This window comes from Neopsephotus bourkii, unplaced genomic scaffold, assembly GCF_033783945.1.
Source record: "Neopsephotus bourkii isolate Nb327-2 ecotype Australia unplaced genomic scaffold, CSIRO-AGI_Nbou_v1 NB_1493, whole genome shotgun sequence".
In the NCBI taxonomy this organism is placed as follows: domain Eukaryota; kingdom Metazoa; phylum Chordata; class Aves; order Psittaciformes; family Psittacidae; genus Neopsephotus; species Neopsephotus bourkii.
In genome coordinates this window covers 6342142-6365459 of record NW_026901969.1, presented here as the reverse complement: position 1 = coordinate 6365459, position 23318 = coordinate 6342142, and the positions used below count along the sequence as shown (strand labels likewise).

At 41.0% G+C, this 23318-nt stretch overlaps 1 protein-coding gene across 2 annotated transcripts in view; it reads right to left on the bottom strand.

Annotated features, from left to right (window-relative positions):
• The window catches only part of OSBPL8 (oxysterol binding protein like 8), an 88686-nt gene extending 68413 nt beyond the window's left edge, over positions 1-20273 (bottom strand). For both annotated transcript variants that reach the window (XM_061369397.1, XM_061369398.1), the window contains exon 1: positions 20127-20273. The gene's annotated coding sequence lies outside the window, so the exon portion shown is untranslated. The remainder of the gene's footprint in view (positions 1-20126) is intronic.
• Between the last annotated feature and the right edge of the window lie 3045 nt (positions 20274-23318).

Here is a 23318-nt window from a genome sequence, read left to right as displayed (position 1 = left end):
TAAGACCTGCCCAAGAACAATACTATGATTCAAATTCCAAGTATGATGCCATTCAACTGCATTCATTCAGAAATAACACTGGACTACAGGCTTCCAACAGTCTAACAGTGGAAATAGTTTCTTTGTCAGCAAGCACTGCTGAGGAATCACATTCATGTGAAGTAAGACAGACCATCTTTCCCCCTCTGGAGCTCCCAAAGACCTACCAGCAGAGAATCACTTTTCTATACCCCAGTAGTTTAATTTTACCGAACTGAGATTACCTTTCTGGGACTTACCAGTGAGAACCAGGAACACACTTCACAGGGCTCAATCAAGAGCATAACCACAATCCTAATTTCTGCTCTAACCCAAGATACATAAAACAGAAAAAAAAAATAATCAGTGCATACTCTAAAATTAGAAGTATAAAAGAAGACTTAACAACAGCGAAGTCTCAGTCAAGCTGCAATTAGCTGCAATAATGTTATATTGTGTATAAGAGACTTCTATGAAATGAACTTTGAAGGATTCAAAGTGGATATTTCAAACAGGAACTTAATGTTTACTCTCATGTACAATTTCTTATTTTGGCAGCAATGTCTCTTCTTGATATTAAAAGAGTTGATGACCTAAGAGATGCCCTTCATCTGGATTTCTTTTGGCTAGTGCTGAAAGGTAGTTTCCACAATTTCAAGACACGGGATATCTGCATGAGAATTTAAGAACAAAAGGTCAGAGGAGCCTACCACAGTAGGAAAAACCCTAGAAATTCTAACTTAGAGCAGCGCAGGTTCAAACAGGCAGCAATAGGATCTGGCTTACACATCATGGTTTATTAAAAAGGTTTAGAAAGTCTAATTTAGAATTCCATTGTTTATGCCAGGTTTCAGGGTGTGTTTTTTTTTAACACTTTACTGCTTGCCTAATTAAAATAAGCTGATGAACTTCAGGATTTTTAGGTTTCATTACTATTCTGTATGTCTGCAATTCATGATCTTTCATAGGGTTTTTTGGGTGGGGTTTTTGCCTTTTTTGGGGGGGGTGGGTTTTGGTTTTTTGATTTGTTATTTTGGTTTGGGAGTTTCGGGGGGGGTTATTAAGAGAAAGTACTGGTTTTGTGGGTATTTTTTCACTGTTTTGTGGTAAGGGGATTTAAGTCATGAATGAATATTTCAAACACTCTTGTACAGGCTTAAGAAGGACTAGTGCTTTCAGCACCAAACACCCAAGCTCATCTTCTGAAGTGACTGAGCAACTGCTGATCAACTTTGATTTGGAACTACCGCTAGGCTCTCACATAGCTTTTAGCTTAACAGCATGAACCAACAGCATTTAAACAATACAACTCAATTCACAGGAACTGTAAATTACTGTCGTATTGCAGACCTGGCAAGTGACCTAAAACTAAACCTCTTGCTTCCCCGCCCATTTCTAATCAACAAGTTACATGCTCCCCCATGACATTTCTTTGGGTGAGGAGAAGCACCTAACCTGCCACAACAAGCAGCTATGGAAAAGACAGAAGCATCATGAAGTGACAATTTCCCTGCTACTCACAGCCTTCAGAAATCAGCTCAATGTTAGGTAGCTGCTCACACTATTTGCAACAATAAATGAGCAACTTCTAGAAAAATGTTTTTTGTCAGCTTTCCACAGCTCAAAGCCAGCCCTCAAGCAAGGAGTTAAACATGTCTGTTCCCAAAGCTACCCCATCTCTGAAGAGCAGAATGCTTTTGCTCCTGGGAGGAGACACCAAAATTCCCTGCAGCAAGAGTCACACATTACCAGGATACATTTAATTTTTTGCTTCAGGTACCAATATAGAAGATACTAAATCCATCCAAGCAGAAAAGAAAGTATGTGTCATGGTTAGGAGGGGTTCTGTTCCTTGACAGCCAGGGAGTGGTTGTAGTCACTTCATGCAGCACAAGCAGGAAAACGAAGTCTTGACACTTCCTCAGAAGGTCTTTGAAATGCTTCAGAGAGAAAAGAAACAACAAACCCCTAGTGCCCTCGACAAAGAATTATTCCAATCAAGGGCAAATATGTATTTAATGGAGAAAGCATCTCCTCCTGCCCTTCCACCAGCCTACTCAAGTATTGGGAATTCTCTTTCCCGTAAAATGGGTTGAAGGGGCTATCAGATAGCTTAAGCATGTGATTTAAGATCAGTGCTATCCTCTCAGCCGTGCAATCCCACAGACTGTGCGACTTGGAAGTTCTGAATCCTGCTTCCCCACCACCCTCTATCCATCCTCTCAATACTCAGCTAGTTAAATCAAAGCACATGGTGCAGGTTGTGAGGGACATGACACAGTTCAGGAGCCCAGGGACAAAGAGAAGACAGACACAAATGTCTGAAAGGAAGGATGCAAAGCTTGTGAGCTCCAACAAATTCAGCTGGTGTTTTTTACAATAAATAAGGGAAAGTATACTTAAAAGAAATAATGTATTTATTTTTTTTAAGAGGAAAAATTACACCCCTTCACAGCATCACCTCATTCCAATATTGCCACCAAAACTGACAAGAGTCGTCAGTTTACAGCATTTTATGGCTTACTTTCATATTTTAAAATCACACACAATACCAATACTAGTTTACCTACCAAGATAATATTAGCATAAAGCAATTCAATACCCTGTATCTCTTCCACAGCAGTTAACTAGACCTTTAAGTATTATGTTACACATTTTATTCCCTTGAAGGCAGCTTAAGCATGTGCCTCAAAGTCTAGCATTTAGGAAAAGAAGAAAACACCAATTTCTGTGTTTCACAATGTAAATGGAGCTGGGCAGCAACAGCTCAGGTCTCCGAGCTGTAACTGAACAGAAATCTATGTCCTAACTTACTCATAGCCAAGAGCCCACTTCCCAGAGCACACTCCAACTCTTGACACTCATTTTCACATACCGCTCTGAGGTGTCAGGAGAAGGAAAACTGAATGTACCAGTTTAGATCTCCTGCAGGAGCAGCTGTAAGAAAAACTGGCACTACATGTTTCCAACCATGTGCTATGCTAAAAGGGGCAACTGAAGAAGTCTCCTGTCCTGTGTATTCAATCCATTATTAACCAGGTGTCCAGAATGAATATCCAAAACCAGAGGTCAGATACAGACCAGTGAACTTCAGGCACACTATACTTACCACTATCGGCTTTAACTTCTAAGTACTTCGATTTCTCCAAGAAAGATTACACATGTAATACTGATTTCAATGAAAGCAACAAGTGGGCAGAGGCCCTTAAATCTCAGAAACACCAAGGCATGCATATTCTTTCTTGTAAGAAGGGATTTTGTTCCCTGTTTTGCAGACCTCAACAGAATTCAGAGAAGGATGAGCTGTTCTCTCCTCTTAATGATTAGAACTTAAGAAAAAAAAAAAAGCCAGTAGTACTTAATGCAATGGCGCATTTTACATGCCCAAGATAGCTTTTAGAAAGTCTCTGACATCCATTAACTTAGGCCTTTGTATGTCCAGATTGTCCGCAGCTCCCACAGAATATGAAATTAAGACCTAGTAACTCCAGCAGTGCTATTAACTTCATAAAATATCAGATTTTAAGCAAATAGCCACTTGGATATTACAATGTCATTTATAAGCACCAAGCTGTAAAATAACTGAGAAGCTTATCCATCAAAACCACATAACCAAGATAAGCACACCAGCCTTCCAGTTACATCATGAATAAGAATTTCCTCCCAGGCAAGTTGATAAGTTATAATTAACCTTCATAACCCTGTCTTTGGCCTTGAACATTAAAGCTGAATTCAGCTTGGAAATCCATTAAAATGCTAAGCAGTCTATCCACTTGGGAACTAGAGAATGGCATACTGCATTCAATTAAAAAAAAAAAAGCAAAGCACAATTGTCTCCTTAGGATCCTTCAAGGATCTGTTAGTAAAAATCATAAGTCATAAATAAACCACTTTTTAACAAGAACTCAAGAATTCTTCAGTTCTCCATGAAGACCCTGAAACATTTAAGGTTGATGAAGGGAACTCTCACAGTGGCAAAATTGCAGGCTTAACACGAAATAATAGGCATAAAACGAAGGATAAAGATGAGCTAGGTGGGCTATGAAGTTTGATTTTACCTTTTCATGCTTATCTGTAACAATAGATACTATTTGCATCAATAAGGGCCAAAACTTATTCTCAGCTTGCACAGCACAGTTCACACTCACAGAACTAATTTCGTTCTCCCCCATTAAGGTACATTGATTCATTCTGCCTTTTGGATAGACTATTGACAAGGAAAGCTACTTAAAACTTATGTTTCCAAATCGGCTTTTTCTATGGTTGCCATTTCTAAATTAGTAGAAAAATCAGGCACGCAGATAGAGAAATGAAAACTTCAGGGATAACTGCTTCTTTCCTAGACATGAAAAGCATGGAAAATCCTGGGCTACAATACTTAATTGCAAGGTAAGGCTTCAGACTGACTTCACAGCCAACAAAAAGTCTACAAATTGCAAGCTTCATTAAAAAAAATATAAATAGTACATTTGAGAGTCGTAAAGTGCCCTTGGAGATCACCTCTGTAAATCCAACTGGCTTTAAAATAATAGGAAACACCACATACAAGCAATTGCAATTTCAGTAACTTTACAATGGGCATTACACTTCCTCTTAAAAAAGAAAAATCCATGTTGACCTGCCATGAAATTCAGATGAATGTGGATCTCTAGCTGATTATGGGGTTTCTTTTCAACCCCTTGGGTTTTGTTGCAGCTAGGGCAGTCACTGTTATTCTGTTATCCCACCACAAATAATGAAGGAAATAGAAGATTACAGTCACATCCCTAAATAATGAAAGGAAAAAAAGACTGTAGCAGACCAATGCCCAGCCACTTATCAGAGCCTTTGAGAGTACCAAGACTCTCAACAAGAGCTATTCTGCACAACAAATATGGTCACAGGTGCAGACCAAAAAGCAGCTGTAGGTTTACTTTAAAGTAAATTACTACCAGTCCTGGCTTCCACATTTTCCCGTTTCAGCTTCAAATTTGTATTATACTAAAAGATTAAGCCAGATACAAAATCTGCTCTTTTAATACTATTACAATTTTCCCATGTTATTCTGTAGAGGAGGCTGTTGCATCCTGACAACAAAAGAGAAAAATGGATCTCTTTATAGCTTCTTGTTGCATCTATTCTTTCACATTAATCATCACTACTTTGTTTAGTGTCAGAGCAAAGAAATTAACGGGATTTTTTCCAGTTAAAACACTAGGTAGAAACAGAACTTCTACAGAAGGAAACGTAGGTAAAGCATTTTCTGATTCTCTACTGTATCTGATCTGATTATCAGCACTCCACTCAGTTTTAACACCAGAATTCTTATTCCAGTGATCTGCATATTGTATCTTAGAATAATTTCACTCATTCACTTCTGAGTTCAGTGATATTAATTTTATGTATTTTTTGACATTTCTTTACAGACAGTATATCTGCTCAACAAGCATCTATTGAGGTATTTAGACAAGCCTGAATTAGCTATGCATTTTGAAAACAGCCCCTTTATGAAGTGTCTGAAAGTCAGTATCATCTTTGTGTCAAGTTAAGACTTATTTCAAGCATTTAACTCCTATAAGGAGTTAACACTGATTGCCATCAAGTTAACCTTGACAGCTTTGCAAGCAGTCGTGCTGTAGATGGCAGTGTTCTACACAGCTCACTTCCCTACCCTAAAGTGGGGCTCAGGAGTACAATGCACAGAATATACTGCAATGTTCCTGCAAGAATCTCCAGTGCAAGTACTTGCAGAGCATACTGTGTGTAGTAAGAAAGCATACAAGGTGCATTAATTTAAAAAACAAAATCCTGGTCCATTCTCAGCTGACTAAAGACATGTACCATAATGGCAATTAAACAAAATTTTCAGCTCCGCAGATGAGGTAACATCCTTAAAACAGAGACCCGTAATAAACTGTCCCACAGGATTTGAGCACACTCAGACATTTTACGTCAGCTAACCAAAATCAAAGTCAGTTTTCTGTAATAACATTAGATTCCTGACTAGAAAGTGCTTTTCTCATGCATGACGGTACATCTGGAACCTCTGGGCTTCCAATTTACCTAGAATCAGGGCACAGGCATTCTAGAAAATACTGGCCTGCAGAGCAAAAAATCTGAGTTTCACACTAATCTCCCCAACTCCTTTCTTTAAGATGGCTCTAGTCTGTTAGCAACACACTTTCCATGTAGAACCTCCCAAAGGCAGTCACTTTTGTCTGAAAGGTGACTTTGTCCATTTCATGATACACGTGGCAAGAGCTTCACAGAAACAAGCCACTGCTCATTCCTGGAAAATCAAAGTGGCATGCATTCAGGTATATATTAAATATATTAAATATCTGGAAGAAAGGGAATTAAATAGAGATCTTTGAGAAAAGCAAAATTTGCAGCATCCCTGCTCCTACAGATCTGCTGCACATGTCAGAAACTGAAGAGCACAATTATAAAAATCCCATGTCACCATCATGGTGGGTCCATAATTATTTCGTAATGGGCAGAAAAGTGGCTCAATCACTAGCAAGTCAACAGCTTTAGAAACCACCTTGGTAGCAACTTCAATGATCCCCCAGCTAAAATCTCTCATAGCTGTCTGCCTCATTATGCGCCTCAAACAAAGTACATAAATGCTAGCTCAAACAGGTTCTCCCAGGACACGGAGCACACAAGTTTCTCTTCATGATGTTCAAGACTAATATTTCCATTTCCTATGAAGTACAGCCTTGCTTCTCTTCAGGTCGAAATTATTGTTTTTGCTACTCAGCAAAACACCTGCTGGGAACTACAAGAGACATCAAAAACAATGATGGAGGAGAAGTCAAGACACAATAACATGGCATCTTGATTAAGCCTGTGAAGATAAAGTCCAAGGCTGCAATGGAGAGCAGACCGATACCACCGCATTCCACGAGAGTATCAGCAGCAGGGATCCTACCAGTGCTGGTCCTAGCAACTAGATTTATGTTGATAACAACCTCCTTGGACACAGTACTGGGAGGAGTGGAACATTACTCTTTTTGCTTGTACAGCTTATGCTTGCAGGAATTTGTTTGGGGAGGGAGGAGACACTTGCTGACATTCCCTGTTCCGCAGCTTCTGCCACAGCGTTACCATAGCACAATCTCTGCAAGTCAAGCAGCAAAGATTACCATGCACAGGATTCAAGCAGGGACATTGAAAATTGCACAACAGCAACATACATGTGTATGTTGGCAAGCTCAAACCAGCATACACCTGTATTTTTCTCATGAGAAAGAAAATCAGAAAAGAATGTGACTACATTTCTAAGCTGCTAAAACACGTAAGACAGAAGCCAAGAAGAAAAATGAATATGCTATCATATGCTAAAGTGAAAGAAGAAAAGAGAGGTTCATGGGACTTGAGATAAAGGTATTATGGACATGGAAGAAGGTGATAAATAAGGCAAGGTGTGTAATGTTAAACAAAACAGTTATCCAAGCAGAAACTTGAGTCTAAAGCTGAGATAGAGGAAAGGCACTTAAAAATGTCAGACAATTATAACTGTTAACAGTTAATGACACAAAGCAAAGATTTATAAGATGGCTACACCAGGACAAACATGGAACTTTTTTTAATCTCTCTTTCTAAACACACAGAATAAACTTAAAGCTTAAAATTAAGGTCCTTTCCAACCCTAACTATTCTATGATTCTATGATCCTATAACAGGACAGAGAATAAGCCCACTGCTCAGAGCTAGGCAGACTTTCATTCAATACAGATGGCAACAGCAACTTTATTACACGAGAGGGCAGACCCTAAGTGAAGTTTGAAAACTCTCTCTACTATACCTGTAAGTGGTAACAGAAAAGCCCCATCATCTCCTCCTCCAAGACTCAATTTTTGGGACCCTTGACACTAGAGAAGGGGCTGAAGATTCAGTGAGGGTTTTCAGGCTGCAAGTTAAAACCAAGGTAACGTACATAGACACACACACCTTCTTCCTTCACTCAGGTCTTTTCCCAACTTTTTGCCAACATGAAACTCATTTAGCAATTGCTTTTCCTACTCCAGATTTTCCCCTATCTGGGCTGTCCTGCTACAGAACACACACTGCAAGCTGTGTTAAGGTCAGCTATAGCCAGCTACAAGTCATGAAAACCACCAGCTGCTCCCTGACAAAACAAAATCCACAAACAAAACACAACAAAAATCCACCTCTCTTTCTTCCCTCCATCCAAGAGTTCACAGCTAGAGGCTCAAATTCAAACACTATCTTTATCAAGACACTATATTCAGAAAAATCATACTACAAGAGCTTGCTTCTCCAGCACTTCCCCTGGCACCTTAAAGCCATATGAATCACAACATATGCTACTTATTTTGCAAGAAAGACAACTGAAGCTTCTTAGGTATGTGTTTTTAAGACAGAAATTTCCACTAAGCAAGCAGTTCAGCTTTTAATCACCTACAAGAAACTAACAGTCAAAAAAGCCCCAAACCAACCAACCACTAAACTGATGAAATGAAGTTGATGGTTAACTCTGGAAAAGTAAGTTGGTTTTTTTTAACCCACAAAAATGTCTGCAAAGTGCCTACAATGAATAATAATCCAGATTTACCTGCAATCTCCCAGGCATCTTTCAGCTATCACTTCTACACACTATACAATGATGGTAGTGTCAGGTCTCTGTCACTCAACTTTCCCTTGCCTGTACCATGCCTGCCAGCACAATGCTCTTGTACATATGAAATTCACATAAGGTCAACTGCCAGGCAGCATTCCATATTCAGATTTTTTTTTTAATTAATAACTCATAGTGTTTAGTCCATAGTTCTCATTAACAACACCCAACCAAGCTACCCTTTACACTACTTAAAATGCAAGGAGCTTCCTGAAGTTTAACATTAAAAACAAAAACCAAAATACCACTAAGTTTGAGAGGCCTGAGCCTTGTGATGCTACTAAGCAACGCCAAGTGACCATGGTGCTACACAAGTTACTGGTCTTTTTTTTCCCCAAAAGCAGACTAAGCCATGCAGTAGAGTAATTTTTCTGCTGGATCTTCAATAACCTGATGCATCAGGTACTGTTCTGCTGAACAAAAACAAATATATTGAACAAAAAGATGATTTTTAACTGTTCACAGCATGAAAATTGTCATGCTGGTTAAGAGGCATAATGCAGAGGCATCTGCAGAGGCATAATGAATTCCTGTATCTGCAATAAGAGGAAGGACTCCTCCACAAATTTTTTATGCAGAATAATTAAGGAACAGAGCTCAGAAATAAACCCACATCAAGGGAACAAAGAACTACAGTACAGGAAGATAAGTAGGGCAACATCTGCAGTATATTTTTCTGAGCTTCCTGTTGGCAAATATTTAATCTATATAGTATGTAAAGATATACAATTTCTTCTCTTTTTGAATTAAAGACTACAGGTGATACTCGGAAGCATTCACAGAATAGAGCAACTGAAACAGTGCAGCTGAATGTTGACTTTTGCCTCACTCTATTCATGCCCCGGTTCCATCTATGCTGCTTATATTACAATTAATAAAACAGATTATTTCAGTATATTTACATTGCAAGATAACAGAAGTCCTGTTCATCAAGTAGGTTATATTTACAGAAGCAATCTGTCAGTGACAGGGGAAAGTGGCTTAAGATAAGCAAAAAGCCCACCAGTTTTCTTCATTTAATAAAGAAGGAACAAATATAATTTGATAATCAATAAAATACAGTTTACAAATTACGCATAAAAATTCTGGTTTGGTCACTTTTTATTAACAAAAAAAAATATATGTACTCAATAAAATACTACAACATACATTTATTGATTTATTATCCTTGGAAATAAAGACCGCCTACCAGATCTCTAATCTTCTTTTTCATATAAACCAAACTCTGGGAAGAAAGTAGAGATCAACAATAAAATATACAAGGACATCTCTTCCTAAATTCAGGGAAGACAAATATTGTTTATATGCCAAAAACAGAGGGGAGAGAAGTACTAAAGCTTGCTTTAATCCAACAAGAGCATGTCTAAAACCACAGCAAAACAATTTGTAACCTGTGAACTGACAGTGAACCAGAACAGAGGTCATTTACGAATCTATAAGCAAAACAAAGCAGAACTACCAAACCCTCTCACACCACAGGCCTCACTTCCTTACACCAGTTCTTAGTTTACAAAGAAAGATGCTTTCCTGTTCCAAGCTGAGAGCCAAATGGAGCTGATGACACTGAAAGGAACCGATTATAAAGTTCAAAAGAAAATACTCTCGTTAAAGCATAGACAGGAATATCAAGCACTGTTCTTTAAAGCAGTGACAGTGTGTATAGTTAATATTTAATTCAAGCAGCTGACATGGCACAGTCCCATCTGTACACTCTTAGGTTTACTTTTCATCAGTTTTTCCCTCATTTTATAAGGCAGCTCCTTGCTCTCCATTCTGTTATCTACCTTGATTAGCATGTATAAGCTTTCTCCTCGATGCTTCTTTGCCTCAGCAGGCTTTCTTTTTTAACGGAGAACTTCTATCACCAAGGGAGAACATTCGTTCTTGTTGATTTCCAAAATCAGTCTTAAAACCTCTCCTGACACTCAGCAATTTTGTGCATTATTCAAATTGACAGAATCAGCATTCGTGTAGAAGAGGTTTCTTTTTGCTTGCAAATATCACAGGCCTTAAGCTGTCTTTTCCCCTGATGATTTGCTATCACTACTATTCTAATGTAGTTCTGTGCATTAAGGTCTATCCAGTCCTTTCTCAAAACAGCGCAGGCTATTGACAGCGAAGTATAACTACAGTCCTATTTGCCAACTAGAATCAAGATAGTGTTTGTTAAAAAACAGAAAGCAAATCTTTATAGGTAGATTAGCATGGGGCCTGTAATTCTGCATACAAAACAAGATTCAAATGTTAGCTTATTAGCTCCTCTCTGCAATCACAAAGATTACGTTTTAATTATTGATGAGATTTTCCTTTGATCACAGAAGGGACATAACAAATTGTAATTTCAGTACAGGAAATACTGTTCCACAAATCTTTCAGCCTCAACACCTCACAACGGACAGCCTAATAAAACCTTCAGTGTCAGTTTTGAAGCTAGAATTACTGGCTTAGAATTGCAACTTCTCATGCATTGTGCAGACTTTTTTTTTTTTTTTTAAAGACACTTAATCAAAGCAATGAGGTATCTTCAAAGTCTACAGTTTGCATCATGCAGATTAATCAAAGTTGCTTTGCTTATGCACATGAAAAGATTATTTTTCTACATGAGACTGCAAATAACATGAAAGACTTTGGCTGAGTTACCTTGAAGACCTAGCTGAGAGCTGTACACTGAGGATTGCCAGCTAGCAGTTTACAGGAGCTTATCTGCTTCTAATGTGTTATTAGTACACCTCTGTTACATGCATAAATATATGCATGCACACACGTATTATTTTCTACATGGTAAGCAAGTCTTTGAACTAAAGCAGATACTAGGCACTGTCTTTATCACGTATAGGCAGCAGATACCACTGTCTATGTAACACAGGCAAGCATATATTTATAAAAAAAAAACCCTGAAAAACCCCAATCTTCTCCCTCAGCTAGTATTTCTCTGCAGTGTCTGAGCTATCTGGAGGAAACAAGGTAATGACCGTGCTCTCTTCTAAAGCTATCATCTTCTGAAAACAGCTAAAGGCCATGATTAGTCAGATGGTACCCAGAGTTTCAAGAAATGAGACAGAAAATTCCCTGCAGCAATTTAACTGTGATCTGTGTAGGAGACCAAGGCAAGAGAAAGATGGTAAGTTACCAAGGAGACTGGTACAGGTAGTGTAGCTGAAATAGCAGGAGAAATTTGAGAGGTCATAAAATCATAGAATGGTTAGGTTTGGAAGGGACCTTAAAGATCATTCAGTCATCTCTCAAAAGAAGAAAATCTACAGCAATCCCAACTGTCTTTACCTCAACAAAACTAACAAGCAGAAGGCCCTCCCCATCCTACTTACATAGCAGAACAGATGGAAGAAAAGCAAAAGGGCCACTTCAGCATTGGCAGAATAGATGCCATTAGGTTAGGAAAGCAATGCAAGTCATATTCACTCATAAAAGATCCTCCTCCATTAGTGATGTTTACATTACATCTACCTCAAGCATGTTAGACATCATCTACAAAAACCACAGCCAGATGTGAAGTCACACTAAATTAACCCTATCTGCTGCTTCAGGGAAGAATTTAAGAGCTTTTCTCAATCCTGCTTCTGACCCCTCTCTCCTCCACATTATCAAAACTTTTACAATGTTCCCTGAACTGCAAAAGAGGATGACCGGGATGGGGGAGAATATAATATCACAGAGAAGCACAGAGCATTGTAAGTTCATTATAAATTCTCCCCATAAGAAATGCAATTACCAGAAGAGTACATATCTTACTCAAAGAAATATTAAAGGTCAGACATCTGGAGAGCTTGAAATCACTTACTGATCCTGAAATTTCGTCTTGCAGACCTTGGATCTTGGCTCCCAATGCAAGATCTAAATGACTTCTCCTTCTGATAAAGACCTGCCTCTTCCCCTCCCAAAGAGGGAAAGGAGCATTAAAAAGAATGAGCATTAAAGGAAGAGAGCATTTCCGCATTAACTTCTACTGCAGCATGACCATGGATCTCGAAACATCCAGTACCTGAGTGTCCAACAGTTCTTCAAAGAGCAGTGCAGCAACTTCCAAGACTTGTGGAAAACAGTGTAACACTGGCATCACTCGTATCAGAGCATGGAACTCCTTCCAAAGAAGACCAAACCCAAAACTATACATCCACCTACTCAGAGGAAAAGAGTTCACTTCCTGAAGTGCTTGGTTGTCTTCACAGGCTCTCTTCAAATGAAATGACCAAAGACTGAAACAGTGCCTCCCCAGGCATCCATTCCACCTTCAACTAGCACCACTCCTAGAAACTACATTTACTTTAGCTGCTAGTTGCAATTCCATGGAGCTAGGCACAGACAGGAACAAAGCTTCACGTGCAGCAGCCAGGGTGCAGGTGGTAATACAGGCAAGGAATCAGCACTACTGCCATATTCCTATACAAGAAGCACAAAGATTATTCGTGCCAGTCTACAAACTGGGAGATACACCAAAGATAAACTGCCTAAGAAAGAACACATAAATGAATGAATCAATCCATCAAGCGAGCTGCCTCATTTTCATGCTACACATGAGGGAGGGGATGAGGAAGAGGAAAAAATTAAAACATTCAAACTCAGTCAGGCCCAAGTAACATGAACTGCACTATATGCATGAAGTTGTAATTCATTTTCCATGCATTGCAGTCAACTGCACTACTCTAAATGGATATTTAAACTGGCTGAGTTCAATTCGGAGACACAAATAAACTTGTGATTGCTTTCCATTGGAAAAAATACTGAAGGAAACATGATGAGAGCTCTCAATTATGGCAAAGAAACTGCTTGCATCAAAACCCTTATAATGGAGCTCTTATCGGACAAGGGTAAAGTCACACAAGGAAGGAGACTGGTGACTTCTTCTAGAGCCACGACAAATATTTTTTCAGGATGCAGTCCTTCTCTTAGACCAGTTCTCCAGTGACGAACAATGGTAAACCCACTCTCCTGGTACAGAACGGCACTGCAGGATTCAACTCCCACAGTTGCAAAGCAACAAACTGCAGTTTATGCAGGCTCACTGGTTTAATGTCTCAACAATATCATAGTTCTCCCTTCAGTGCCAAGAACAGTATTAGCTTTATGCAGCGTTAAGGTTCACAAGTAGCACTAGAATCTTCACTGCAAACAAACTCCTCTCGGTGCATCTGACCTCGGTGCACACGCTCCTCTCGGTGGCATCCCACCACATGAAGAACAAGCCTCCTACCCTGCTCCTTTCCACCACACGGCCCCACGCATGGCAGAGGATGCTGCAGCAGGTCCCTCAGGCAGCCAACTCTGAGATGCATCTAGAAGGAACAGCTTGCACAGAGGGTGACAAACTCATGGGGATTTATTTCAAAGGCTTCACGTGGCTGGAAGCAGTATTTCCCTAAGTCTAGGCAGTATTTATATCACCTGCAGAAGCATCAATCCAAACACTTGTGCTAGAGCCTGCTCCAAAGGAAAAAGAGTGCCCCATAAGCAGGTATTTACATCAGAATTCAACATACAAGAATAATATTAAGCTATTTAGTACCAAAAATGGTTTATATCCACCATCACATATCCTCACACCAAGTGGTCTTACCCATTATACTGCAACTACACAAGGAAAGCTAAGCTTTCAGGTAAACATGTTTCTTACTGAGTATTACTTCAGGAATATCTAAACACAGATTTACAGCATCATTATGCCTTTTCTAAAACTTGCAAAGCCTCCAAGGCCATAAAATCTCAATGTATTAACTAAAAAATTAGATCAATGCAATATTTAAGCAAATGTTGCCCATGTTTTGCCTTAAAAAAGTACTCATTTTGCCTGTAAAAGCATCCTTTTTACTACATGTCTTCACAGTCATTAGGACAAACAAAATAACCATAAAATTTCCATCAATGGACCTTACTGTGTACCTGGCAGCAAGTGTTTCATAAATCTTACAATACCACATTTTGCCTTTAGATACCACCAGGAATCTTTTATAATTCATGAATTAGACACCAACTGAACCTTTGATTAACCACATAAATCTCCTATCAACAACATAACCTTTTTAAGTAGCATCATTTAGTTATAATTAATAAGCCGTTTGCCTTAACTCTCCACATCATCTGTAAGAAATACAACATCTAAAGAGCATCTTTTTGAGGGAAAATATGCTAACCACTGAGATGAGGCCCTCAATAGGTATCAAAAAAAGACCTACTGTACAGGAGAGAAAGCCAAGTTCAGAATGAAGCTTCTGCCATTTGAAGAGTCAAGCAAGTCATTTACATGTGTTGTTCATTACTTGGGAGGGGAAAGGAGAGGTAAAAAGTATCCTTTAGTTTATTAAAGCCATTCCTAAGATAAAGCAAACCCAAGCCACAACTCAGTTTATGAGACCACCCACTTCCTATCAGCTTTAAAACCATGAATATTAAAACCAACCTATTTTCTTCTGATGGACAATTCCTTAAATAGCTAAAAATGTCAATCAAAAAAGTCACCTACAACTTGTACACTTCCCTAAGCTGGCCAAGAACACTAAATTCAATAAGAATACTTTATCACATGTTTGAATGACCAGTAATGTAGGTGCACTTTCACGTCCAAGTCTTTTAAAAAGCAACCCACTGGTCTTTCAAAATAACCTTCAAAATACTATGGATTCTATCTGCAGGCAAGCAAGAGATAACTGTGGAAGAAACAGTTTTCCCTTATCTCAACCGAATAGTCACATTAACAGCTTCTGCAGTACTACAACACAAACACTGGGTGACAGGATTATTGCACTGGAAAATACATTAACATACAGATAGCATATGAATGCACCCAAGCTTGGATGCAAGGAGAATGAATGGCTGAGTGAATAAGAGGACAGTCAGATACACACACTCCCATATGGCATCACTGGAACCCTAAGAACTTCCAAAGAGACAGATGCAATGCTCTTAGTGGATGAAGGATCTGTGCTGCACCCTGTGCTGAGGGAATAAGCTGCGATAAAACCTCACATCCACAATTGAGAGCGTAAAGAAAATGAGGTTTATTTATTCCTCCCCAACAGCTGAAGTCCAAGCTACTTCCTCGGAATGAAAACTGCACTTCCCAAATGCCTCTTACCATCTGTCAAACAGTTTTAGCTGCTCTCAAGAGGCTTCTTATGCTACTATATATGTTACATCTGCAACAGATTTTCTTGTTGTAGAGTACAGATGGAATAAAACATTGTTTTATAACAAACATAGCAAAATACTGCACTGGATTTCAATTGTGTACAATCCAGAACCAGTTAAATGAATAAAACACTTCTGACTAATGTATCTGCTGCTAGTCAGTGCCCTATTATGAGCACTGTTCCCTAAACATTATTTGTTCAGTTTATGAGGTTCAGTTCTTAACCTACACCTTCCTTTTAAAAGCCAGTGTCAGTCCTCAAGTCATCAAGCTCCATCAAGTCTCTCTACCATGGTATGAAATTACAAACATGAATTGAGACAAATTACCAGAAAAAGCTGGCAAAGCATTTGTTTTCAGATAAAGCTACACAGACCTGCTCCTACTGTGTCTAAACTGATGGAGCTTCTTAGGCAGAGAAACCACCTCCCAGACCAGAAGTTAATTTATAAAAACATTCCCAAAAATTATGCAGATTCTTCATGGCTAGAGACAAAGCAAGTCCACAAAGCAGCAACAATATACCTCCTCTACTAACTCCCAGTATCATGCGAGTGTCAGTTTTTCAAAGTCACTATTTTCTCTGTTTTCTGGTTACAATTAGACCTTGCAAAATCTAGACAATTTGTGAAAGTCACATTAGTCTCAATATTTGCTCACAGGCTTTCAACAGAAGCAAAAGCCTTACAAACCTCTTTACACTGCTCCAGCTGTAAACTCCTAGTATGATTTTGCACTCCATATTAGTGGAAGAGCTATACGCAGCAGAGGGAAGGAAGGAAACTATTGACAGACTGTTAAACTGTGAGATTGTCAACTTCACACAAAACACAACACAACAACAAAAGAAATCACTCAAGCAAAATCCAAAACCAATCCTCTAAAACTAATCAAAGCCTTTGGCATAAAACTTCTGTTGTCGTGTGGGTTTGTTTAGTTGGGTTTTTTGGGGGGAAAAAAAAAGAAACAAACAAAACAACAAACCCACCACCAAGACTGTGCCCATAGCCTCCTGTATCTTAAAAGAGATATATTTCTGAACCATATTACCATCAACTATCTCTTATAATAAAAGTTAATTGTAAAGGCTGTCTAAGAGAACAGCCGTATCAATTCAGCACCATTATGACCCCATCAGAAGGAAGGGTGGAGTACACTCAGTATTGTTTGACATTTAGAAGTAGTGTTTTTTATTTCCTCACCAATGCACTGAAACAGCCTAGGTGAAGAACTGTGCTGTTTCATTTCCTATAAAAACAGTGACTGTATAAAACCAACCTCAAAAAGCTTTCAGCTACTGCTCCCCTCCTCCCCAACAGTACCTCTGGTCACAGAAGCAAGATCTTCATTAATAGCATACTGTATACTGAAACACAATTTACTTGACCAAGATTTTCATATTACAGTTTGAGAAATGGGATCACCAGCTTCTCTGCTTGTACTGTTTCTAGCACATTGCACGCACTGAAGAAAACCCACACTTTTGGGTAGTAAGGCTGTCCTGTTTCCCAGAAAACAGCTGTCACTATTTCTTCACCCAAGGTCTATTTCTGTCTTCCACCACAATTCTCTGGTTCGTTAAACACTAAAACTTGTTCTCCTGTGTTTGATCATGAATTTGAGTAACCTTTTTGAGTAGGTTCATTAAAACAAAACAAAAACCCCACACTGCTTAGCCCATTGAGAAGTTTTAACTATATGATGGCATGTAATTTCTGCAGCAAATTTATTTCCTGTTCTGAAACAGAAGGCCAAGAGACTAATAGATAAGTTATTTGACAGCCTAAAGCAACAGAAATTTCACAGTATAGGGAGGGAGAAAGGAGAAAAACCCCTTTAGAAAACTCCCCAGAATGCTCCAGCAAATAGTTGTGAGAAGCATGGGGGGGGGGGGGGGGGGGGAGCATGTGGCAAAACAGAGGTCAATGAAGTGATGAAAGCCTAATAACTGACTTGATGCAATTTATCAAAACTTGGCTGAGTGATCTATGCAAATATTTAATGGACAGAGAGGGGGCTGGAACACAACTTCACAGGATACTAAACATGTACAGGTAATTATATAGGTAACTGCATAAACATGTCTTTGAAAGCATAAGAGCAGGCATAAGGAAAAAGGTAGGTACCACATCACCTGAGACCCTTCTTGATCTCTTCAACAGCATTAAAAGATACAAAAAACAGTCTAAAAAAGAGCAATTGCCAATAAACTTTTTTTCCCCAAAAATTACTTTCTATTAATTTTAGCAGTGGCAGAATTATGAGCTGGCTGTCCCTTTACTAAAAAGTCAGTTTTTAACTAATTTCACAAAACAGTATGTTTAAGAGGAGCTCTTTCCCTCACCCACAATTAAAGCAGGAAAACGATCTACAAAGTGCCAAGTCTAAGCTACATCCATCTCCACAAATTCAGCTTTACTTGCAACATGATCTTACGGGTCTTTTCCAACCTAAATGAGTCTATGATCTTTACAACAATGGAAAAAAAAAAAAGCCAGAGTCCACAAGCGACCACAATCACACATCTCTCTTCTCAACTAGTTTCAATTTTGCAGCAAACTGCATTAAAAATGCATCTGGAAAGGAGGGCTCTACAGCAGAAAAAGGCATGTATTCACAAAACGAATTACTTCAGTGCTCAGGAGTTTTGATGAAAAACTAGTACATGGCTAAAGGAACAAAGGTTTGCAGGGAACTCTAAAATGAAACAGCACACAGAGTCCAGTCCTTCCTACAGCTACTTGATAGCCCACAAGGGAAACCATGTTCTACCCCATTTCCCTCCATCATTTACAGCCAGTACTACATCAACTCTAAACTAGCTGGAGAACGGACCTGACAAAGACAACTGGGGGCAACACTCCACACACACCCCTCCTACTGCCCACAATGTTTGCTGTGGATAAACAACTCACTGTTAACAACAGTCTTTTAAAAACATCAAAAATTAGGCTGATATTGAACAAGCATCAGCTGGGCCTCAACTGTGCTAACACTTCATCATCCTCATCATCGAACCATGGAACGGGTTGGAAGGGACCTTAAAGCTCATCCAGTTCCAGCCCCTCTGCCACAGGCAGTGACACCTTCCCACTAGACCAGGTTGCTCAAAGGCCCTGTCCAACCTGGCCTTGAATGCTGCCAAGGATGGGGCAGCCACAGCTTCTCTGGGCAACCTGTGCCACTGCCTCACCACCCTCACAGTAAGGAACTTTTTCCTAGTATCTAATCCAAGTCTACCCTCTTTACAGTTAAAACCATTCCCCCTTTTTACATGCCCTTGTAAAAAGTCCCTCTTAAGATTTCTTGGGGGGCCCCCATGGATCAAACAGAGCTATATTTGTTGTGAAGAAGCTGAAGTGGTCGCAGTTAAGAAAACTTCCAGATGAAAATCAGCAGTTTTTAAAGGTTTCCTGTCCTCAGTCCCAAGAACTTTTTTGTTTGGACAGTAGCTCACACGCAGCAACATCTCATGTTAGAAACATCTTCAGTGACATGCACGCACACTGATGGCTTTCCTCCTTTCAGAAAAGGAAATCTATAACACACCATTTACGAAGACACATACTTCAAGCTAATGTCTAAAGCCCAGCTGAATTATCATCGAGTATGTTAAGCAAAAAAGCCTTCAGACAAAACACGAACACACTCTTTCAGAAGCAAGCCATTTATAAGGCCTCCTAATAAAGATACATTAGAGCAGCTGGCAGCAACAAGGGACTAGCGATAACAGTAGGGATTTAGGTTTCACTCCCCAGGCCACTGCTAAATCAGCAGTCTCTTCCCAGCAAGGAGGCTACCGACAAGCAAAGAAGTTAAATTTTAGCTGCACTCGGTACTTAACCCGGAGGTTTCCAAACCGCAGCTTGTGGATCCTCACGGGCCCAAGGTGTGAGTAGGGCAATCAATAAAAGCAAATCGACCGCGAAGCCGCTTCCAAGTGCCAAGCCCAGGCGCCCGACTACACGGAGGAGCTTTGGTCTGAGCCCACCCAGGGCTTTCCAACGCCGCACCCCGGGCCCGGCAGCTCGCCCTTCCCGCGCCTGACCCCGCACCACCGGCTGGGCGGAGACCGAGCAGCTACCGGAGACTGCGGAGAGCCCCCGGCTCCACCACATACACACACATACACACACACACACACACACACACACACACACACACACACACGCCCGCCCCGGCCAGAAGCTCGCGGCAGCACCGCCTCAGCGTCACCACGACCCAGCCACGTACCCCGCCGCGACGGCTGCTGCGCTGCCCCGGACCCGCCGCTGCGGCACAGGGGAGGGCTCCGGCACAGGGCCTGGCGGGGATCCCCCGCCCTCCCGCCGGGCTCTCTCTCACCTCTCCCCGCAGCCGGGTCCGGCGGGGTGCTACGACTGGGACCCCTCCTCTTCTCCCCTCTCCGCGGCGCGGGCTCCACCTGCTGTGCACGGCACCGACCACTCCTCCCCGCACAGCGCCCGGTCGCCGCTTGATCCGCTCATCCGCCGCGGCAGCCGCGCAAGCAGGCGCGCCCCGCCCCGCCCCGTCAGGCGGTGGCCATCAGCGGTACCGCCCCCTGCAGGGCGGTGTGCGCCACCCCGCGAGCCCACCGCGGGCGGCCGTTAGTGGGCCTGCTGCGTGGGCCAGCTGCGTGGGGGGCAGTCGTTGAAGGAAGAGAGTTGAGGTGGTGGAGGCTGCGGGAAGCTGAGCGGCTGTGAAAGGGCTGCCGCGGATTGAGGGTCCAGAGATTCTTCCACAAGGAACAGCCGGGAAGGTGTAATCCTGCGGGGAAAGCCAAAACTTGAGGAAAACCGAGGGAGGTCTAGCTGTGCTAAAGCTCACGGTGTTCGAGCTGTGCTTCTAATAAAACCCTTTTCTTGCAAGCGGTGCTATTCTTTCAAGTGGAGACTGAAGGGTGCAAAGCGCTGGAAAAAGTACAGTCATAAATACCATAGCAGCATTGAATTAATCATCGAGTGTGGGTTTAAGTAATAAATTAGGCAGCCAGAAAGTAGTAACGATGGAAATTAAACATGCTCTGAGGAATGCCCATAAACCAGAAAAGAGACCTGGTTGTCAGTTAACGTACCAACAGGAACCCCGCTCTGGATATTTTGTGCTTCCATCACAGAATGTGTCCTCACAGTTTTAAACACTGTTTTAAACATTTCAGACATTTAAACATCTTTTTTAAACCTTACCTATGTTACCATGTTTAAAATGAGATCCACCTGAACCCCAGTTTTTCAGCACCCACCAGCTGACATATCTGAGAACAGTCACTAAATGCTGAATAACTTCTCAAAATGCTGAGCATCGTTTTATCAGTTATCCCAAGGGAAAGTATGGTCAGTACCTTCAGTACAGACCGCTAACCATTGACGCAGGGAGGTTGTCAAAGGATTAATGTTTCCAAGTCTGAAAATAAGCCTTCTGGCTCCGTCTATTTTTCAGAGAATTATCTGCTGTATCTCAATTCTGTGGCAGTGTCACTAGGAGTCCATTATCTTGGACTAATGTTCCACTCACAATCTTTTCATTCTGTTCCTTATATAATCTGAGTTAATTAAAAGGCTGAGTATTCTTTCCTCAGTACACTTTAATACTCCCATAGAAAGATACATATATATTCCTGACTGCAGAAGATTGCTTTTCCCCCTCAGCAATGAGGTATGAAATGTTGAAAAATACAGAGACCAACTTTGCTTTCTTCATTAGATATGCAGTTTCTTTGTACAAAGCTTTCTATAATTAAGCAACACCTCACCCCAAAAGAGGGCCTTGGAACAAGATCATTCACTCCAACAAGAGTTACACTTGCAGGTTTTCTTGCTGTAGATCTTGAATTCACAAGGCTGGTTATGGTCTGTCAAATGGACTGAGTCTCAGGTTGGGAAGCAGTCCTGCTCATGTGTGCAGCTCATGATTCATTCATGAATGTCTTGCCTTGTTAAAGAGCAATTCTTCCAAAGCTATTTTCAACGACACCGGATTTCATGCTTCCACACTTTGAGAGATTCATAAAAAAACCCATGGAGTTCTTCAAGTTGTGCTAAACACCCATGGACAGGTCACAGTTCCAGATGTACAAAGTGTGTGATACCAGGCAGCTGTGTGCAGCTGGGAACTGATTCACTTCACTAGTACCCCTGGTGAATCCGTGCTATGCATTTTGCTTCTCCTGGAGCTCACCAGTAAAGCCCTGTTACTCATTCCTTAGACTGTTTCCTGGTTTTATATAGTTCTTGTGTTCCTGGGACTGAAGCGGGAGGCTGGCAGCATACTGAAACAGCAATAGTTTACAGAGAAGCTCAGGCATCTGCTCTGACGTTTTTGTGGGTTGTACTATGCTGGATTATGTCCAGAAATTTTGCATTTTAAAGGACCTCTTATAGGAAAAATGGGGACAAGTGACCACAAAGTATCATATTTTCAGTTTTGAGGACACAGAGCACTGATGAGGTAATGGGAGTTTTTGCCTCCCTTCTTGGGACTCTCAGGTAGAAGAAATACTTAACTGTGACCATGTCGTGATTTAAGTCCAGCCAGTAACTCAGAACCACACAGCCACTCTCTCACTCCCCCTCCTTCTTTTCCACCCCCCCCCCCCCCCCCCCCCCCCCGCTCCCAGAGGGATGGGGAGGAGAATCAAAAGGGTGTAACTCCCATGGGTTGAGATAAGAATAGTCCAGTAACTAAGGTATAACACAAACCACTGTTGCTATCACCAATAATAATAATGATAAGGGAAATAACAAGGGGAGAGAATACAACCGCTCACCACCCGTCAACTGATACCCAGCCTGACCGACCAGTGATCTAACCCTTCCAGCTAACTGCCCCCGGTTTATATAGTGAACATGACGTGCTGTGGTGGACCTGATGTTTGAGGTTGTCAAGGAGCAGCACAAACAGGATTGTTCCCTAAAGGGAACATGAGCTGGGAACCAAAATGGATAACTTAGGTGCCAGGGCAAGGACTTCACCATCCAGGGCCCACTCCCACAGCACCTAAACAGGACAGACCTAGACACAAAGGTCACATTCAGCCAAGAGGCGAGATCATAAGGCAGTGTTAGGATGAATGGAAAAATCCAAGGTGACGTCAGGAACAGAATACTGCTATTGCGGTTAGGATCAAGTCCAGCATAGCAGTACTAACAAGCGGAAGTCAAGCCACAGGTTGAAGCCTAAATCAAGAACTACTATGGCACAGATACAAATGAACTGAGAAGCAGTACTATGCTAAAAGTTCAGGTGATGAGTGGAAGCGTGCAACTAAACTTAAATAGAGCTCCTAGCCCATGGGAGTGAATAGAATCTTTAGGGGAGGCTGCTCAGGGCCATTAAGGCTTACTAGTGCACTCATGACCCACACAGTTCATCTAGTCCCTTTATACCTTACAGGACAGAATTTACAATAATATACTGAAGCAAACTTTTCTCCTCTGTTGCATATAGCTGCCCTTCCTAGTTCAGCTCTTGCAAAGCAAAAGGTGTGTGGGAGCTTACAGCAGTACTGCTATCTCACAGCTCCTTCCCAAGCTCACA